The following is a 20,220-nucleotide window of genomic DNA, read 5'->3' as shown; positions in this document are numbered from 1 at the left end:
ATATTATTTGTCAAGAAGCATCTGGAAAATGTGTGTGTGTGTGTGTGTGTGTGTGTGTGTGTGTATGAAGAAAAGAGACTAGTGGGACACTTAGAGAAAGAATGTCTACTTTTTCAATCCGTATTGTTCAGTCACTCAGTCATGTCCAACTCTTTGTGACACGACGAACTGCAGCACGCCAGACTTCCCTGTCCTTCATTATCTTCCAGAGTTTGCTCAAACTCATGTCCATTGAGTCAATGATGTTATCCAAACATCTCATCCTCTGCCGCCTCCTTCTCTTCATGCTCTCAATCTTTCCCAGCATCAGGGTCTTTTCCAATGAGTCAGCTCTTCACATCAGGTGGCCAAAGTATCGGAGCTTCAGCTTCAGCGTCAGTCCTTCCAATGAATGCTCATATTTGATTTCCTTTAGGATTGATTGGCTTGATCTCCTTGCTGTCCAAGGGACTCTCAAGTCTTCTCTAGCACCAGGATTTGAAGGCAACAATTATTTGGTGCTCTGCCTTCTTAATGGCCCAACTCTCACATCCATACATGACTACTGGAAAAACCTAGCTTTAACTAGATGAACCTTTGTCAGTTAAATGATATCTCTGTGTTTTAATACGCTGTCTAGGTTTGTCATACCATTCCTTTCAAGGAGCAAGTGTCTTTTAATTTCATGGCTATAGTAACCATCTACAGTGATTTTTGAGCTCAAGAAAAGGAAGTCTGTCACTGTTTCCATTTCCCCATCTATTTACCATGAAATAATGGGACTAGATCTGATGATCTTAGTTTTTTGAATGTTGAGTTTTAAGCCAACTTTTTCACTCTCCTCTTTCACCCTCACCAAAGGGCTATTAGGTTCCTCTTCCCTTTCTGCCATTAGGGTGGTGTAATCTGCATATCTGAGATTGTTGATAATTCTCCTGGGAGTCTTGATTCCAGCTTGTGCTTCACCCAGCCCAGCATTTCACATGATGTACTCTGGGTACAAGTTAAATAAGAAGAGTGACAGTATACAGCCTTGACATAATCCTTATCCAATTTTGAACCAGTTAGTTTTCCATGTTTGGGTCTAACTGTTGCCTCTTGACCTGCATACATGTTTCTCAGTATGAAGGTAAGGTGGTTGGTACTCCCATCTCTTTAAGAATTTTCCATAGTTTATTGTGATCCACACAGTCAGAGGCTTTAATATAGTCAATGAAACAGAAGTAGATGCTTTTTTGAAATTCTTTTGCATCTCTTGTTTTAGTACTTACACCAAAAGTTTAGGAAAAGGAAAATAAAGTTTAAACATTTTTGATAATTTTATTTATGTTTAAAAATTCTGCTTCCATCTCAGTATAATGTATACATTTTTTCACATATGTTAATAGTTGATGTAAAGTTACTGTAGCTGAGTTTAGTGCTCAATAATTTTAAATGTGCAAAGAAACAAAAGAGAAGAAAATAAGACAAGAAAGAAAAAGAAGCATAGGAGCTCAAGAACTTTTACAGGACTACCAATATGAATAATCACTATAAAAATAAAATACAAGGAAATACCCATATTATGTTAAGTGATAGGATTATTTTCTATTTCAACTATTTTAGTTGGATAATAAAAGTAACAGTTTCAATACATTAGTAAAAAAGTTATGTATATATTCTATTATTCTATAAGCTTGGGTGTGTGCTAAGTTGCTTCAGTCATGTTTTACTCTTTGTGACCCCATAGACTGTAGCCTGCCAGGTTCCTCTGTGCATGGGATTCTCCAGGCAAGAATGCTGGAGTGGGTTTCTAGTTCGTTCTCCAGGGGATACTCCCAATCTAGAGATTGAGTCGTGTTTCCTGAGACTTTTGCTTTGCAGGTGAACTCTACTGTTGAGCCAAGGGGAAGACCAAGATTGGAATCTGTTTAATTATTCAACAAAATATACTAACTGACAATTATCCAAATTTGAGATTTCCTTATATTTAGAGGCCACAAAATTAAGTTTTCCTGTTGAAAAACTATTTACATACTTAAATGATACTTTTCTCCTAGTTCTCTATAAATTATTTTCTGAATATATACCCAGTTTCTGTATTCTGCTCCTAGGAAGCTTTGATTCATTGCTTGTGTACAAGCTGATTTTTGTTCCCTGCATTATCTGTATATGTGTTTACATGCTCTACTGTAAAAGGCCACAGAGGATATATTATGGCCCATCTTGCCAATAATCCATGTTTGAACTCTTTAAATATACAGTTGGATATATTAGCTATCACTGTACTGATCTCCATTTTAAGATGTATCTAAACACATATTCAGCAGCTTAATCTGTGTCTTGAAAGGTCCCTGAGTATATGTTTATATTATATAGTGTACTGATACATGCAAATTGACCATTTATGTACTGTTATTTTTTTCAATTGTTAAGACATTTAAAACACACATTGAATTGCAAAACAAAATACTCCTTTTGCAAAAATTATTCCACAGTTCACAACTAATGGATATTCAAAGGTTAGAAGTTTTCTCTTTTTATTGTATAAGTGTTCTAGGATGAAAATCATTGAATTAAACTACTTCAGTTCAGTTCAGTTGGTTAGTCGTGTCTGACTCTTTGTGACGCCTGGACTGCAGCAACCAGTCTTCCCTGTCCATCACCTACTCCCTAAGCTTGCTCAAACTCATGTCCATAGCGTCGCTGATGCCATCAAGCCATCTCATCCACTGTCATCCCCTTCTCCTCCTGCCTTCAATCTTTCCCAGTATCAGAGTCTTTTCCAGTGAGTCAGTTTTTTGCATCAGCTGGCCAAAGTATAGGAGTTTCAGCTTCAGCATAGGTCCTTCTGATGAATATTCAGGACTGATTTCCTTTAGGATGGACTGCTTGGATCTCCTTGCAGTCCAAGGGACTCTCAAGAGTCTTCTCCAACACCACAGTTCAAAAGCATCAGTTCTTTGGAGCTCAACTTTCCTTATGGTCCAACATTCATATCAATACATGACTACTGGAAAAACCATAGTTTTGACTAGATGGACATTTGTTGTCAAAGTAATGTCTGTGCTTTTTAATATGCTAAGTTAGTCATAGCTTTTCTCTTAAGGAGCAGGCATCTTTTAATTAATAAACACTTAAGAATCTATTCATCTATACTAACTGTACAGATATCAGTTCTACTATTGCTACTATCAGTACTACCAGCACCACCACCACTACTACTATTTTTGTTTTGTTGTTATTATTTGTATTATATGCCATTAAGGTTTTAGGAAAGCTGAACAAAGTAAGGTGAAGTGGGAAGCATTGGGGAGTGAGGTAAAGTTAGAAAGGTGGAGATCCATATGGCCTGATAGAGAGCTGTTGGGTTAGTTTGACTGAGTTGAAGAACTTTTGTGGTGAAATGTAGGAAATTAAGTTGAAGAAGGAGATTGTCCCCAGACCACAGATGATCTTTAATATCATCATCTGCTGGATCATCGAAAAAGCAAGAGAGTTCCAGAAAAATATCTATTTATGCTTTATTGACTATGCCAAAGCCTTTGACTGTGTGGATCACAAGAAACTGTGGAAAATTCTGAAAGACATGTGAATACCAGACCATCTGACCTGCCTCTTGAGAAAGGAGAAAGCTATATGCAGGTCAGGAAGCAACAGTTAGAACTGGACATGGAACAACAGATTGGTTCAAACAGGAAAAGGAGTATATCAAGGTTGTATGTTGTCACCCTGCTTATTTAACTTATATGCAGAGTACATCATGAGAAATGCTGGGCTGGAAGAAGCACAAGCTGGAATCAAGATCACCAGGAGAAATATCAATAACCTCAGATATGCAGATGACGAAACCCGTATGGCAGAAACTGAAGAAGATCTAAAGGGCATTTTGCTGAAAGTGAAAGAGGAGAGTGAAAAAGTTGGCTTAAAGCTCAACATTCAAAAAACAAAGATCATGGCATCTGGTCCCATCACCTCATGGGAAATAGATGGGGAAACAGTGGAAACAGTGTCAGAATTTATTTTGGGGGGCTCTAAAATCACTGCAGATGTTGACTGCAGCTATGAAATTAAAAGTTGCTTACTCCTTGGAAGAAAAGTTATGACCAACCTAGATAGCATATTGAAAAGCAGAGACATTACTTAACCAACAAAAGTCCATCTAGTCAAGGCTAAGGTTTTTCCTGTGGTCACGTATGGATGTGAGAGTTGGACTATATAAAGAAAGCTGAGCATCAAAGAATTGATGCTTTTGAACTGTGGTGTTGGAGAAGACTCTTGAGAGTCCCTTGGACTGCAAGGAAATCCAACCAGTCCATTCTAAAGGAGATCAGTCTTGGGTGTTCTTTGAAAGGAATGATCCTGAAGCTGAAACTCTAGTACTTTGGCCACCTCATGCGAAGAGTTGACTCATTGGAAGACTCTGATGCTGGGAGGGATTGGGAGCAGGAGGAGAAGGGAACGCCAAAGGGTGAGACGGCTTGATGGCATCACGGACTCGATGGACGTGAGTCTGAGTGAACTCCGGGAGTTGGTGATGGACAGGGAGGCCTGGCGTGCTGCGATTCATGGTGTCACAAAGAGTCGGACACAACTGAGCAACTGAACTGAACTGAACTAAGAACCTATAATAATATGAGAAATGCTTTGTAAATTCTATTTGTATTCCTCTTCCCTTTTTTGATTAAATTTTTCAAATGCATGGATATATGTGGCAGGATAATCTATTCCCTAGTAATAGCAATAGTCTTTTGCATAAAATAAGATCTTTAGAAATTTTTATTCCACAAAGAGTCTCTTCAGGATGAACACTCTTGATTGAAATGTTACTTAGCTTATGTTCTCTTTTATAGAGTATTGAGTGTTTGGAGGATTTTCATCTTTAAAACTGATTTAAACTAGAAACCAAACATGTATAATATTGGCAATGAGGAATCTGTAAAACATAATTAAACATAGAATTAAATAGTAGCATGGATACTCATGAGTTTTTTCGAAGTTAACCAGAATGAAAGCCATGATAAGGAAAGCATAGATTTTTATACACGTACACACACACACATACATATATACACACACCACCCATTAGTGTCTTTTGTCAACACTCTCAGTATATGATCTTGAAAACATATTGAAAATAGACCAATGTGCATTTTATGTATATTCTGTCGTACCTCTGCCATGTGTTGGGATCACGGAAATGAGATTGGCAATTTAAGCCGCAAATGCACATATATGCACACTATCCTCAGAGGTCATTTATTATGGCATTGATTGCTTTGTACTTTGTTTGTACCTTAATTTGAAATCCAAGCAATACCAGTAGCTACCATCTCATCATCCTTTTCCTCTGGGCTATCCCACTGACAGACTTCTTCTTTATGACCACAGTAGCAGGCCTAGCTCCTGTGATTTCAGCGCACAGTCCTGTCCAGGAGTTCCCTTGTTAGACCTGGAAGTCACACTATCTCATCTGGGAAAACTGAGACATGCTTCCATTCCTGAACAAGTAACTGTGTCTGGAAAATAGAGTTTTCTTTTGAATAGTCCTTGCCTCTGTTCTCAGAATCAGGGATTGAAAGTGAGGAAGAAGTGTGTCCCAAAGCAAATTTGGGACACTGTCAAAAACAACAACAGAAAAATGTACATTCCAGCCTAAAAGCAATATAATTATCCAAAAGATGTCCCTGAGATTTTAATATATCTGTACACTAGTATGTTCACCAGAGATTATTATGTTTGTGTGCATAAGTGGTATCTTTGAAGAAGTTCAACTAGAGCCAGCAGATATTTTTGTTGGTGATGTTAGTAGGTTTATAATATTTGGGTTTCTCCATCTGTCTCTGTCTACATTTAAACACAACCACTTAAAATCTCAAAGCAGCAAACACAGTAGCATTCCCACTTAATGAAGGCTTAGTCAGAATTATCTTTGCTGAGGGCACACACCTGCATGTAGCTGGCATCTCAAAGCGGGTCTACCTGAAGTTCACTGTGGATGGTAATTGATTTCCTTCCTTCAGTCGACTTAACATAGATCAAGAGTGAAGTGGCACTTGGCTACACACAATCTCAGCAGCTGCGATTTTGCCTGTCAACCGGAGTACTTCCTTCACGGTTTCCATAGAGGCCAGGCATGTTTCTGAATTTAATTTTGAGGCACTGACTGATTTCTCCCAATGCATCTGAGTTAGGCAGACATCTCAAATTACCAGACCTGAAAAGAAAATTATCTCCTTCACCAACATCAAATTTGTACCTTTTTCTCTTTATGAAATGCCTATAGCCATTTTATTATATTTCAATTCCATAACCCAAATATTGGGAGATAATATTATATTCTTACTCCACAAACATTAGGTTTAATAAATTGGTAATGTCATTTCCTAAACACATCTATATACAAAATTGATTCTATTTTGTTGTTGCATGCTCAAATTGGAAGTCATTTTATCACTTCTCAATTGAGAAAAGAGATGAAGTTTATTTCTATAATTTGAGGAAAATATCCATAACAATCTAGGGGGTTATAGTAGATCAGAGCCTCCACAGGACCGTACTGTTCCTTTAGAGTGTTTTTAAAGGCTGCAAAAGTTACTGGAAAAAAAAAAATGGGCATAGGGAAGTGTATGGAATTGCTCTTCCCTATGAAATGCAGGTTGCTTTAAAGAACTAGAATTTGAATCACTTTAGAATTAATTTACTATGTACATATTAGGAGAAGTTATGGTGCAAATAAGTTTTCTTTTCCAGGATAATGTTTCAAATAAAACTCAGGTCATTGATAGAGTAGTCTGTAAGAGACATTGCCCTCAGACATAACAGGAATTATATGAAGATTTATTGATTTTCAAAAATTATCATATCATATAGGAAAAAATAAGATAAAACATAATTTTAAACTATGAAGTAAGCTACCTTTGATATTATTAAAATGTCACATTTGTGCATAATATTCCTATCTAATTTCCCTCCAGCCTTCTCTACTCCTTGTGTCCAGAGCTAAGAATATCAGTAATCCTAGGTTCCCTTCCTCCTTACCCTCACCTTCATTGTTCTTTAGTAACTGTAATTTGTACCTTCAGAATTTCGCTGTTTCTCTATAGTGTCCTAAAAGATCCCCTATTTATCTTTTATTTGATCTAATGCAATGATTTTATGTCTTCCCATATAAATTTCTCTTAAGAAAAATATGACAAATAAAGAGATTTGTTTTGGAGAATTCCAAATAAATCTTCAAGTCTATAGTCAGCCACTTGAACTATGATAGCAGGTTTGTGTGAGCTACAAAAGTGTCTCCATTAGTATTTATTAAAATAATAATAATCATTGCTATTATTATTTTCTTAAACACTGGTATGTGAATTCTTAAAAAGAGTAGGTGAGGTGGGTTATAGATCAGGTAATTCAAACATGTGAAAGTGTTAGCTGCTCATTCGTTTCCAACTCTTTGCAACTCCATGGACTGTAGCTCCCCAGGCTCCTTTGTCCATGGAATTCTCCAGGCAAGAATACTGGAGTGGGTAACCATTCCCTTCTCCAGGGGATTTTCCCAACTAATGGGTTGAACCCAGGTCTCCTGCTTTGCAAACAAGTTCTTTACCGTCTGAGACACAAGAGGAGGTTTTAAAGTTATTAGTGTTGTTTTCATTACTGTTACGAAATATATTGACTATGAAAACTACAAAGAAAATGTGCTCTTGTATGGAGCTCTAATATTTTATGTGCATGCATGCGTGCTAAGTTGCTTCAGTCATATCCCACTCATTGCTACCCTATGGGCCTTCACCTGCCAGGCTCCTCTGTCCAGGAGGGTTCTCTAGGCAAGAATACTGGCTTGGGTTGCCATGCATTCCTCCAGGGAATCTTCCCAACACAAGAACCCAAACCGAGTCTCTTATGTCTGCTGCATTGGCAGGGGATTTCTTTATCACTAGCGCCACCACCTTTGGCTAATTCTTATGCATATTGGTAGATTCTAACTACCTTAGAAAAAAATTATTTTCAATAGCATATTATGTTATTTTAATTTGTACTGCTTTTAGTTCATTTAATTGAACACAAGAGAACAGGCATATAGGGAAAAATTCATATAATTGTCATGCAGTGTACATAGTAGAAAGATCCCTGCTTTTTTTTGAGACTAAGATGTTTGTTAAGAAGACTTTTACATGTGCCTATATTTATGCTTTCCTTATTTAGGGAGCTGCAGGCTTTTGTGAAACTCATTATCATAATTTTCTTCATTTCTTTTACTTTGCTACCTCTTAAAGATACCCTGTATTTTTAAAATAAGTGGATATGATCTAAATGCCTAAAATTAATCACATTGAATTTTTAAAAAATAAGTGGTCTTAAAAACATAAGATATTTTTATGCTAGAGTTTTCATTTAAGCTGCTCATGAGGCAACAGTTACATATGAATTCAGACAGAGACAAGTCACTGAGGTACTGTTTTCAGTACCCAAATGGTCTCTACAAAACAGAACATCTAGGGGTATATTTTCTTTTAACTTGACTTCATTTCTTTCTAATTAGCAGTGTGCAGTGTACCATTGTGATGCCTGCCTCCTCCGTTAGGTTGCTGCACTGCCCCCCATGGGGATTTCTCAGCTGTTTCGCTCTTCTGTTGTAATTGAAATCTTACTTGTTCCAACCTGTAATTGATAGTGAACCCAACCATTTTACGTTTGTCACACAACAGATGTACAACAGAAACACTCAAAGTGGCATATGGAAAAACTGTCCTACTAGAGTGAAATAAGATCTACTCCTATATTACAATTCAATTCTCTCAACATTTCATGGTTTTCTCTTCCTTGCAAGTGCTTTGTTGCTGTACAAATCAATATAAAATCACCATATTTGTTGGCTCTATGTTGAGTCTTCTTTAACCTCCTTTCATGATTCTCTATTTTGAGTAAGTGCTTCACAGTGTAATGTAGTTTAGTTAACAGATAGAGTTCTCTGTATGCTTTTGTCAAGGTTGGTCACCAGTTTTAAATACAGCAATTAACCTTATGTGAATGTATCTATGTCTATGAATACATCAAGAGATATTTGAATTGGTTAACTATATTTCTCAAAGAAAAGCTACTTGCAAATGCTATAAGTGAACATTCCAAATCAATTAATTCTAACTATAATTACATCTGTAATTCAAGAGTCAGAGCCTTTACTTCAAAAGAAATATTACCTTTGCAGCATAATAAAAAGACCTTGAGTTAGTGATTTCATATTATTGGGTATATTATATTTTCAATAGGTGGTCCTGGATGTTCTCTATACTGATAAGGTTTTTGTGGGTATGTTGGACCTTCAGTCGCTTGACAAGTCTAGTAAGAGGCCTGGGTTGAACAGGAGAGATTCTTAGAAAACTGACTACATCTCAGGATGACAGCATACATTTAGATGGAATGAAGTGTCTAATTGCAACGTCCATTGCACCAAGACTTTATAGGTAAGTACCTAATGAAGTTAAATCTAGTAGGAAAAATAGAGAAACAAAATGATTGCATAGTGGTGAATCAGGAAATTTAATGGATACTTCCTATTTCAAGTATGCTTTTCACTTTTTAAGAGAATCTCAGCCAGTCTCTGAGAATGTGCGTACCAGGATGGGAGGGGAAAATAATTGACAAGTGTTTAAGGATGTACTGGGGTGCAACCATGGGTCTTAGAATCCAACTCAGAGCTCTGAGTCACAGTAGAAACTTGAAGGGCTAGTTAATTAGCTAACTGGGGCAGAAGACTGAATGATGATAGTATAAGAAAGGTATTTTTGAGAAGTGATTGATGATCTGAGAACTGGTGGATCTGAGGGTAGAGATGTAGGGCAGTACATCAGAATTTAACAGAGGACTTAGGGAGTACCCACTGAGTGTGTGTGTGCTAGGTCACTTAAGTTGTGTCCCACTCTTTGTGACCCTCTGGACTGAGTGACTTCACTTTCATGCATTGGAGAAGGAAATGGCAACCCACTCCAGTGTCCTTGCCTGGAGAATCCCAAGGATGGGGGAGCCTGGTGAGCTGCCGTCTGTGGGGTCGCATAGAGTCAGGCATGACTGAAGCGACTTAGCAGCAGCAGCAGCAGCAGCAGTACTGTAGCCCACCAGACTCTTCTGTCTATGAGATTCTCCAGGCACAAATACTGGAGTGGGTTGCCATGCCCTCCTCCAGAGGATCTTCCTGACCCAGGGAACTTACAGCTCCTGCATTGCAGGTGGATTTTTTACTGCTGAGATATGGGGAAAGCCCAGGTAGTACACATTATGTAGGGATATATTTCATACTGTAATTGGCACAACACTCTGTGAAATGTGAAGGAGATAAAAACATAGGAAATGGACCAGATGTTTGTCCCCTGACTGACTGGGAACTGCCTTAATACTGGTAAAAAGTTGGGAGGCAGGGATACCAGAGAAAAAACAGATTTTGAAGGTAAAGAGATTAAGCACACAATATCTCGGAAGTTCTGATGATACATTTAGATGCAGTGTAAAAATGATGATTTAGAAGGCGAAATCTAGAGAGAAGTGAGATTAGACCTAACCCTTAAAAAGTGATTTGTTTAGCAACAAGCTACATATTTTAAATAAGTTTAAATATTGTATTTTAGAATCTTCAATAAGAAGTCTTTTTAAATGCAAATATATTGATAAATTAATAATAGAATATTATGCAAAATGCTAATACCATCCTTTCTTTGAAATAGTTGTTTATATACAATGTATTAGAGCAAAATGATTAAAAGCTCATAATTATATTTTTGAGTTTAAAAATCACAGATTGTATAATCATTAGAAGAAGGTTATCTTTCTTGCTTCAGATCAAAATTTACTTGTAGTGTGTTTTTTTGGTATTGAATTATTCAAATGAATGGCATTATTTTTAAAGTGATCACTTCTGTCTTTTGAATAAATGTTTGTTATTAGAGATTAGTGCATCATACATTATAAACACAACAGAAAAATGAGTTGCTCTAATATTTCTAGTACATCATGTTTTCCTTTTAAGTGAAAAAAGACTAGAAACTTGGCACTTACATTTAGCTATGTTTGTACTAAGACATGGCTATAAACTCATACATTTTATTTCAATTGTAATATTAAAATGCAAACATTCACTAGGGTTTTTATGTACTACAGTTTTTCATACTAGGATGAGAAATTGTGTTAATATTGGTTCAATTTTAATGAAGTAGAACAAAAGGTTATAAAACACATTGAATATATTTTAGCTATTAATATCAGAGCAAGTTATCTCTGTTAAAAGCCTGGCTTAATTTTATATTATTCTTAAAGTATATATAAATAACTACAAGGAACTTATTTGTAATAAATTCAGAATTACTCTTTCCAAACCATCAGCACACCAACAGTGAACATTTTTTTAAAAAGTGAATATTTTTGAAAAGCAAATTAAATAACATACTTTTAGGAATATAAATTTGAAGCTGCATGACACTGTGGAATAGATTTTACTAGCCTAGATAATTCAGCGGATTGAAATCTTCCTAGAGAAAGCCTTTAAAGGAGAAAATAGAAATGACTTTCTTGTTAGACTCTAGTGAGTTGTTGAGATCTATCTAAAGAAAAGTGAAACATAAAAAAAATATATAATGTGGAATGAAATATGTGTTCTGTAACATGAATATATATTTAGAAATCTGGAAGTAATGGTAATGAGTACAAAACTGGAAAATTTGGCATAGTGGATTAACTTTAGTTTAAATTTTTTATGCTTTAATTTTAATTTTTGATGCTTAATTTTTCCTTGGTATTCAGTTTCATCTCCCTATCACTATTGCATTTTCTGGCACTCTTTGATTAAAACAAGATAGGAAGAATCTCTTGGTGTTAACTCTTATGGGTATGTATTTGGCAGTTTTGTAGTATAACTATAGCTATTGCCAGGGGATTGCTTTATCCTCCTGAAGCTTATTTGATGAAAATATTACCAAACCTTATATTTACACAAAGATGCCTTGGAAGATTGCAATTTATAGAGAAACTCATTTAAGCATGAAGAATTGAAACATGCAATATTTTGTATGTATTTTAGTAGTCAGTGGAGCAGGGCAAACTTTAAAGCACAGCACAGAAAAGAGAAAGGTTTCTGTCTGCTATCTAGTTTTGTTCTCCTCCTTCCCTCTCCACTGCTTGATTTGGAGAAAGGAAACAGAACAGGAATCAAGAAGAGAAACAACAGATGAATGGATAAAGAAGTTGTGGTATATATCAGTTCAGTTCAGTTCAGTCATTCAGTCGTGTCGACTGTTTGCGACCCCATGAACTGAACAGGCCTCCCTGTCTGTCACGAACTTCCGGAGTCTATCCAAACCCATATCCATTGAGTTGGTGATGCTATCCAACTATCTCATCCTCTGTCATCCCCTTCTCCTCCTACCCTCAATCTTTTCAAATGAGTCAGTTCTTCGCAATGAGGTGGCCAAATATTGGAGATTCAGCTTCAACATCAGTCTTTCCAATGAACACCCAGGACTGATCTTCTTTAGGGTGGACTGGTTGGATCTCCTTGCAATCCAAGGGACTCTCAAGAGTCTTTTCCAACACCACAGTTCAAAAGCATCAGTTCTGTGCTCAGCTTTCTTTATAGTCCAACTCTCACATCCATACATGAAAACTGAAAAAACCATAGCCTTGACTAGATGGACCTTTGTTGGCAATGTCTCCGCTTTTGAATATGCTATCTAGGTTGGTCATAACTTTCCTTCCAAGGAGTAACTGTCTTTCAATTTCATGGCTGCAGTCACCATCTGCAGTGATTTTGGACCCCAAAATAATAAAGTCTGACACAGTTTCCACTGTTTCCCCATCTATTAGCCATGAAGTGATGGGACCAGATGCCATGATCTTAGTTTTCTGAATGTTGAGCTTTAACCCAACTTTTTCACTCTCCTCTTTCACTTTCATCAAGAGGCTCTTTAGTTCTTCTTCACTTTCTGCCATATGGTTGGTGTCATCAGCATATCTGAGGTTATCAATATTTCTCCCAGCAATCTTGATTCCAGCTTGTGCTTCCTCCAGGCCAGTGTTTCTCATGATGTACTCTGCATATAAGTTAAATAAGAAGGGTGACAATATACAGCCTTGATGTACTCATTTTCCTATTTGGAACCAGTCAGGAATATCCATACACAATGGAATATCACTCAGCCATAAAAGGAGTACATTTGAGTCAGTTCTAATGATGTGGATGCACCTAGAACCTATTATACAGAGTGAAGTAAGTCAGAACGTGAAAGATAAATTCCGTATTCTAACATATATATGGAATCTAGAAAAATGTTACTGAAGAATTTATTTACAGGGTAACAATGGAGAAGCAGACATAGAGAATAGATATATGAACATGGGGAGAAGGAAGAAGAGGGTGAGATGTATGGAAAGAGTAACATGGAAACTTACATTACCGTATGTAAAATAGATAGCCAATGGGAATTTGCTGTATGGCTTAGGAAACCCAAACAGGGGCTCTGTACCAACCTAGAATATTTTTCAGTGAAATATTTTGACCCATAAAAGTGACTTGTCCAAGGTTGCATAGTTAGTCCATCAAGGATCCAGAATTCACACCAGGGCGATATGACCCTACCAGTCACAGCGAACGGGAAGCCAGAAACAAGGCAAGACAGTGATGGGTTCATTCAAAACATTTACTCAGAATCACAGAGGACCAGAAACTGACATGAATGAAGTGAAAGTGAGAGAAAAGTGATGTTCCCAACCCCACAGAGCTCAACTTTTCTTAGATAAGACAGATATACAAGCAAAAATTACCAGTTAGTAAAATAAGTGCTGATGGAGGTACAACAGGAGGTTGAGTTAACTTCCCTTCCTGTAAGGATAGGGTTCAGATGAAGACATAGTAAAGGGAGAAAACTATAAATGGAATTACTAAGGTTAAAAGTTTGATATGTAGACAAAAGTAGGCATTAGGATAATCTTCCTAAACAGAAGGAATAGCATACAATATTAAAAAAATTCATATCATAATGATATTTATGTATGAAAATAATGTGAAAAAGAACAATTTTTAAAATTTATGTTAAAAAACATACTGATACCCCTGTCCTCAAATTTAACTACACTGTTATAGACAAGGTATACTATCAGATTTTCATTCTCCTTTATTCCTAAGAAATATAGAGCCAAAAAAGAGAGGCCAAAGACACAGGAACCACGGTTTTGCATTTTGAACTTCAGTATTCACTGCCATGGACAATATCAAATTCAGACAAATGCACAGTTTCTTTCAACTGTTTCCCCATGTGACTAAATGTTCTCTCACTTCTATTCCCTTTTATTCTGTACACAGCTGCTATTTTCTTTGTTTCTGATGTTTCAACTCATTTAACATTACTTTTATGCTCAAACTTTAGTATTTCTCACACCTAGAAAAAGAAATGCCAGTTCTCTTATATTTCAAATTGATATTGCTTTTGATTTCCAACTTTTATCTCAAATTAGATGTCCAGGGTCATACCAAAGCTTTTTATTCCCTTGCTTTTTATAATATGAGTAAATAACTCACATTTTTTTGTTTTTAAACATCTTCTTTAATATGAATTAGATGAATTGAGGAGAGGAAGGTAATCAAATTAGTGATAATCCTCCCTTTCAAATTTACAATATATAGCTGTCTTCTACTCTTTCTGGTGTGAAAGAAATAAAGTTCATTTATTTTAAATTCATTATGCAGATGCTTATGAGTATTCTAAGGTAAATATTATATATATATACACACACATTTGTTGTGGTGGTCTGGAGGTTAGGGGGAAAACAGGGTTTGTAGCTTCATAACAAATCTCCAAAGAAAAGTTAACCCAGCATATTACACAGACTCAGTGGGAAGAAGAGAACTGCGAATAATCCATCACTTTTGTGTCATGACCTCTGCTGAATTCACTAGCAAATTCTGTATTATTGAATCACAGTGACAGATCCAAATACAAATGTCACGACTTTGCTGTGTTCCCTGGGTCTTGCCACATCTCCATAACCATTTTATATTCTCTTCCTGGGGACACTTTGGAAGATTTAGAGGCTTTCAACCTAATCTGACTGGCTCCACACAAACAGCTGGAGCTTTGCCAAGAGCCGAGCCAGATTATGTCAACAAGATGCTGTGTCCACAGGGTAGCCCCAGCTGGGTGTTCAGGGAAGCTCTGGGAATGAATTAGCTTTATATGCTCCAAGAGGCAATTTCCTATAAAAACAAACTTCAAAAGCTGCCAGAGGAAATTGTTTCCCATTGGAATCAGGCCTAGCAGGCTACTGTCTTTAGCAACTGCATCACTTGGTAGTCAGTCCTCAGGACTTACAATGCTCAGCCCCTGAACTTGAGTTTCAAGACAGAACCAGAGTCCAATTAACACCACACCTGCCAAAACACTTTTGTAATAATTGTAGAGCCGTTGTTCTGCACCCAATTTTTTGTTATTCATTCTCAGTTTAAAGTAAGGTATCTAAACAGTTATGTTCTGACCTCAACGTAAAGAGTGTTTTCCCCTTAACTTCAAAGAGCTCATCCTATTACACATAGCATCCAGATTAAGAAGAGAGGCAGAAAACACTCCACAGTTCATTTGCCTCTTGCTGGAGTGTTAAATGGAACAGTAGGAAGCTTCACTTACAGGTGTATTTAAATATTAGTGGCATTTAAATAAGGGTTACACATTTTGTCTACCTCTTTATTATATTTCTTTCCAAAGAACATTCTAGCCAAAAGACCATCGGGAAGGTTAGCTCTTAGATTCCGCAACATGCATGGCATCTATGGCAACTAGTTACTGGATGATAGTTACATATATGAGCAACACCACATCATGATGTTTTGTACTTCCTATAAAGCAAACACCTATAGAGTTTGAGAGAATTTACTGCTCTTCTTGGCTTCTACAAAATTTAGAAGCACTTACTGAAATTTGAGAGCTATATAACATGTATGGATCTAAAAGTATGTAAGCACTTAGAAAGATGATTAAACACATGGAAATTATATTTAAGACATGAATTAAAAAACATATTGAGGGGACACAAGAGTACAAAGACCATGTTTATATAAGGAATGCAATATGATTACAAAGGAATGAATTTACAAGTTGAGGTTTTTCACTCTACCAATTTTTCTTCCATAGAAACAGATACTGTGGCAGCAGTTTTATTGAACTTAAGTATTTGCATGCTAATTGCCAGCAATACAAGGAACACAAAGTGAATGTCATTTCTATCACTTCTATCCACATTCTACAGAAACCAAAGAACTTATTCAAATTTAAAATTTGTGAAAATGGTTTCATCTCTGTGTAATTTTAATTTGAAAACTGATTTGTTGCTTTTGTTCAGTCACTAAGTTGTGTCTGACTCTTGGCAACCTATGGGCTGCAGCACACCAGTCTCTTCTGTCTTCCACTATTTCCTGGAGTTGGCTAAAATTCATCTCCACTGAGTTGGTGATGCTATTTAACTATCTCATCCTCTGCCACCCCTTTCTCCATTTACCTTTAATCTTTCCCAGCATGAGAGTCTTTTCCTGAAAAGATCTTTTCTTGAAAGCCAAGAGTGGTATGCTTATAATAGCCAACTCTACAAACAGTATTTATATTGTTTCACTCACAAAATTGTGACCTCTTTTCTATAAGAAATTCAAAACTAAAAGTAAAAATAGGAGAATGTGTAACCATCACAAACTATTCAATTATTCACCTATTAAAAATAATTAATCATGTGACCTAGTTAAAATAATCTTTCAAGAATTTTGAGAAATACAAAGATAAGAAATAGTCCCTACCCCCAACCTAGTATTTAAGTTAAATTTCCTAAACTGGAAGAACAAGTACACAGTGGTAAAGAAAAAAACATGACTTAATGCTGGCCAAAAAGATGAACAGAATAAGTGAGAAAGATGAGATTTCAATCCCCCGACTTGAGCAGAGAGAGGATCAGTGAAGACCTTTTATGAAGGAGGTTGTATTTCAGATGATACCAAGAAGCTGAATTTACACCAACAGAAATATAAGCAAAGGAAGGAGAAAGGCAAAATAATTAGTATCAACAAAACAAGACCTGGCTCCAGTGGAAAATTGCAGTTGAATTTTGTTAGAAAGAAGGAAAAAAGATATAAGATAGGACATATTCCCTAAACAAGTAAAGATGGTAGAGTGAAGTAGAGAGCATCAGAGTTTTCTTTTGGGTATGTTTGCTTGGTGTTGATGTATAAGATTGTAGGTATTGACTTAAAAAATATTCATAACCTAAAAGTATAGAGTTATGTTTTATGCTGTGGGAGTTTTTAGGACTTCAAGCCTAGGAAGCAGGATCTCCAGTGACCATGAGAGAACTGCTCAAAGGAGATGCGGGGAGGAGCCAGATCATATGAAGTTTTGCAACAAAGGGCAGGTAGTCTTCACATCAAAAGAATATTGTTAATTAAAGAAAACCAGGTATCTTAAGTTAAGGAATTTAGCACTTTTCTACATATAGGATGATGCAAGAATCTGGGCTCACTGAAATCAGTCTCTTCATATTAATCTTAGCTATCTTGGGTCAGTATCCTGTGTTTCTCTTATCCTGAGCTCCCTTGGGCTCACTCTGTGTGTGTGTGTGTGTGTGTGTGTGTGTGTGTGTATTTAGTGCGGAGTGGGTATAGTCTGATGACTGTTAGATTCCACGTATTCTTCTTCTTCCTGAGTGCCCTTACAACTCACCAGATCGTATTGGAGAGCTGCAATTACTGATGACTATAGCATCCTTGTTTATTGATATGGCAGGAAATATTTTGCTTCTCACTGGGAAGTGAAAGACTGATTGTCTGGGAGCATGCATGCATGCTAAATCACTTTATTCTTATCCAACTGTTTGTGACCCTATGGACGGTAGCCCACCAGCTATCTCTGTCCATGGGATTCTCCAGGCAAGAATACTGGAGTGGGTTGCCATGGCCTCGTTCAGGGAGATCTTTCCCACTCAGGGATTGAACCTGCATCTCCTGTATTGGCAGGCAACTTCTTTACCACTAGTGACACTTGGGGGTGACTACATTCTAAAAAGTTTAATTTTAAAAACAGACAATGAGAATGAAAAGAAAGGAATATTTTGAGATACAAAAAGACTTATTAACTAAATCTTTTATGGTGTGAAGGAGCAGGGTGTTAAGATTCTAAGCCAGAATGATGTGGAGCATGTTGGTTCCATCCACAGTATAGAGAGCAGAGGAAGGACAGTGGTGGCCTTAGCAATAAATTCAGTGCTCTGAATGATTAGTATAATACTGATATATCATCCCAGTGGCTTAAAGGCCTTGGGAAAGGGGCCAGGAATAAAAAGAAACATTTAGTAGTCTTTTGACTTGGGCTAATGATTGAATGTTTCTGAGTTGATATTAACAGCTATTTTATAAGACTTCATCCCTGGAAACATGCAATTTTAATTTGATTTGATTGAACATTTGGAAAAGACAGGTATTATATTCTAAACGTGACTAGATGGGATCATCCCATGTGTAGAAAAATAGGGAAATATTGAGAAATGGAAAGCTATTACTCATATCTATAGATATTCATTCATATATGTGCATTCTCAATATACACACATAAAATATATGTGAAAGATATTTCTATAAAATATACAGATTTTCTATAAATTTGATTTACAGAAATGTCTATAAAAGATTAGCATTTATAATTTGTTACTGCTACCTAAAACTTAGAAAAAATATGGTATTATACTGAATTAAAGTGTTAAAATTTCAGCAAGATGATTTAGATAGTTCACTGAATCCAGCGACCTTCTAATTTGATTTCAGTTATTAATCACCTTTAAATTAACTCAACTCTATTTAGAATTGTGTATGTTATAAGTTTGTTATAAATTCTAGTTCTGTTGAATGTAATCAGATAATTCAATTTTTATTTATAATTTTAAAAGAAAATATTTTTATATCTTGGATTGAACTGTGTCCTTAGCCAGTTGTGCTCATATATACTTTGTGTACTGTTTTTATGTCAAAGAGAATTTTCTTTTGGAGGAAGCTAATCAGTTACTATCATCCTTTCAGTTCAGTTCAGTTCAGTTCAGTCACTCAGTCGTGTCCGACTCTTTGTGACCCCATGAATTGCAGCATGCCAGGCCCCCCTGTCCATCACCAACTCCCGGAGTTCACCCAGACTCAAGTCCACCGAGTCAGTGATGCCATCCAGCCATCTCATCCTCTGTCGTCCCCTTCTCCTCCTGCCCTCAATCCCTCCAAACATCAGAGTCTTTTCCAATGAGTCAACTCTTTGCATGAGGTGGCCAAAGTACTGGAGTTTCAGCTTTAGCATCATTCCTTCCAAAGAAATCCCAGGGTTGACCTCCTGCAAAATGGACTGGTTGGATCTCCTTGCAGTCCAAGGGACTCTCAAGAGTATTCTCCAACACCACAGTTCAAAAGCTCAGCCTTCTTCACAGTCCAACTCTCACATCCATATATGACCACTGGAAAAACCATAGCCTGACTAGACGGATCTTAGTTGGCAAAGTCTCTGCTTTTGAATATACTATCTAGGTTGGTCATAACTTTTCTTCCAAGGAGTAAGGGTCTTTTATTTTATTTTATTTTATTTTTTTGGTTTCTTGTAAGTGAATTTACTTACTGTGTCTAATTTGTTGGAACTTAAATTTTACTTTTAAAGTAATTAGAAAAAAAAACTAGTAATTAAGGAAACTGAGATCCTAATTTCATGGTTGCAATCACCATCTGCAGTGATTTTGGCACCCAAAAAAATAAAGTCTGACACTGTTTCCACTGTTTCCCCATCTATTTCCCATGAAGTGATGGGACCGGATGCCATGATCTTCGTTTTCTGAATGTTGAGCTTTAAGCCAACTTTTTCACTCTCCTCTTTCACTTTCATCAAGAGGCTTTCTGCCATAAGGGTGGTGTCATCAGCATATCTGAGGTGATTGATAATTCTCCCGGCAATCTTGATTCTAGCTTGTGTTTTTTCCAGTCCAGTGTTTCTCATGATGTACTCTGCATATAAGTTAAACAAGCAGGGTGACAATATACAGCCTTGACGTTCTCCTTTTCCTATTTGGAACCAGTCTGTTGTTCCATGTCCAGCTCTAACTGTTGCTTCCTGACCTGCATACAGATTTCTCATCCTTTAACTCTGTGAAAATTGTAGTGGCCTCCTTTACTTTGGCCCGAATCCAATAACACATTTAAGCAACTGTGTGAAAAGAAAATGGATGTAT

The 20,220-nt window shown here is 36.6% G+C and overlaps 1 protein-coding gene across 1 annotated transcript in view; it reads left to right on the top strand.

Moving 5' to 3' along the window:
* The window catches only part of PCDH9 (protocadherin 9), a 1,158,506-nt gene that overhangs the window by 490,629 nt on the left and 647,657 nt on the right, over positions 1-20,220 (top strand). The gene's annotated exons all lie outside the window — the stretch shown is intronic.

Source organism: Budorcas taxicolor, chromosome 12 (assembly GCF_023091745.1).
Source record: "Budorcas taxicolor isolate Tak-1 chromosome 12, Takin1.1, whole genome shotgun sequence".
Lineage (NCBI taxonomy): Eukaryota > Metazoa > Chordata > Mammalia > Artiodactyla > Bovidae > Budorcas > Budorcas taxicolor.
Note: the sequence above shows the minus strand (reverse complement) of the source record. Positions and strands in the feature narration are given on the sequence as shown.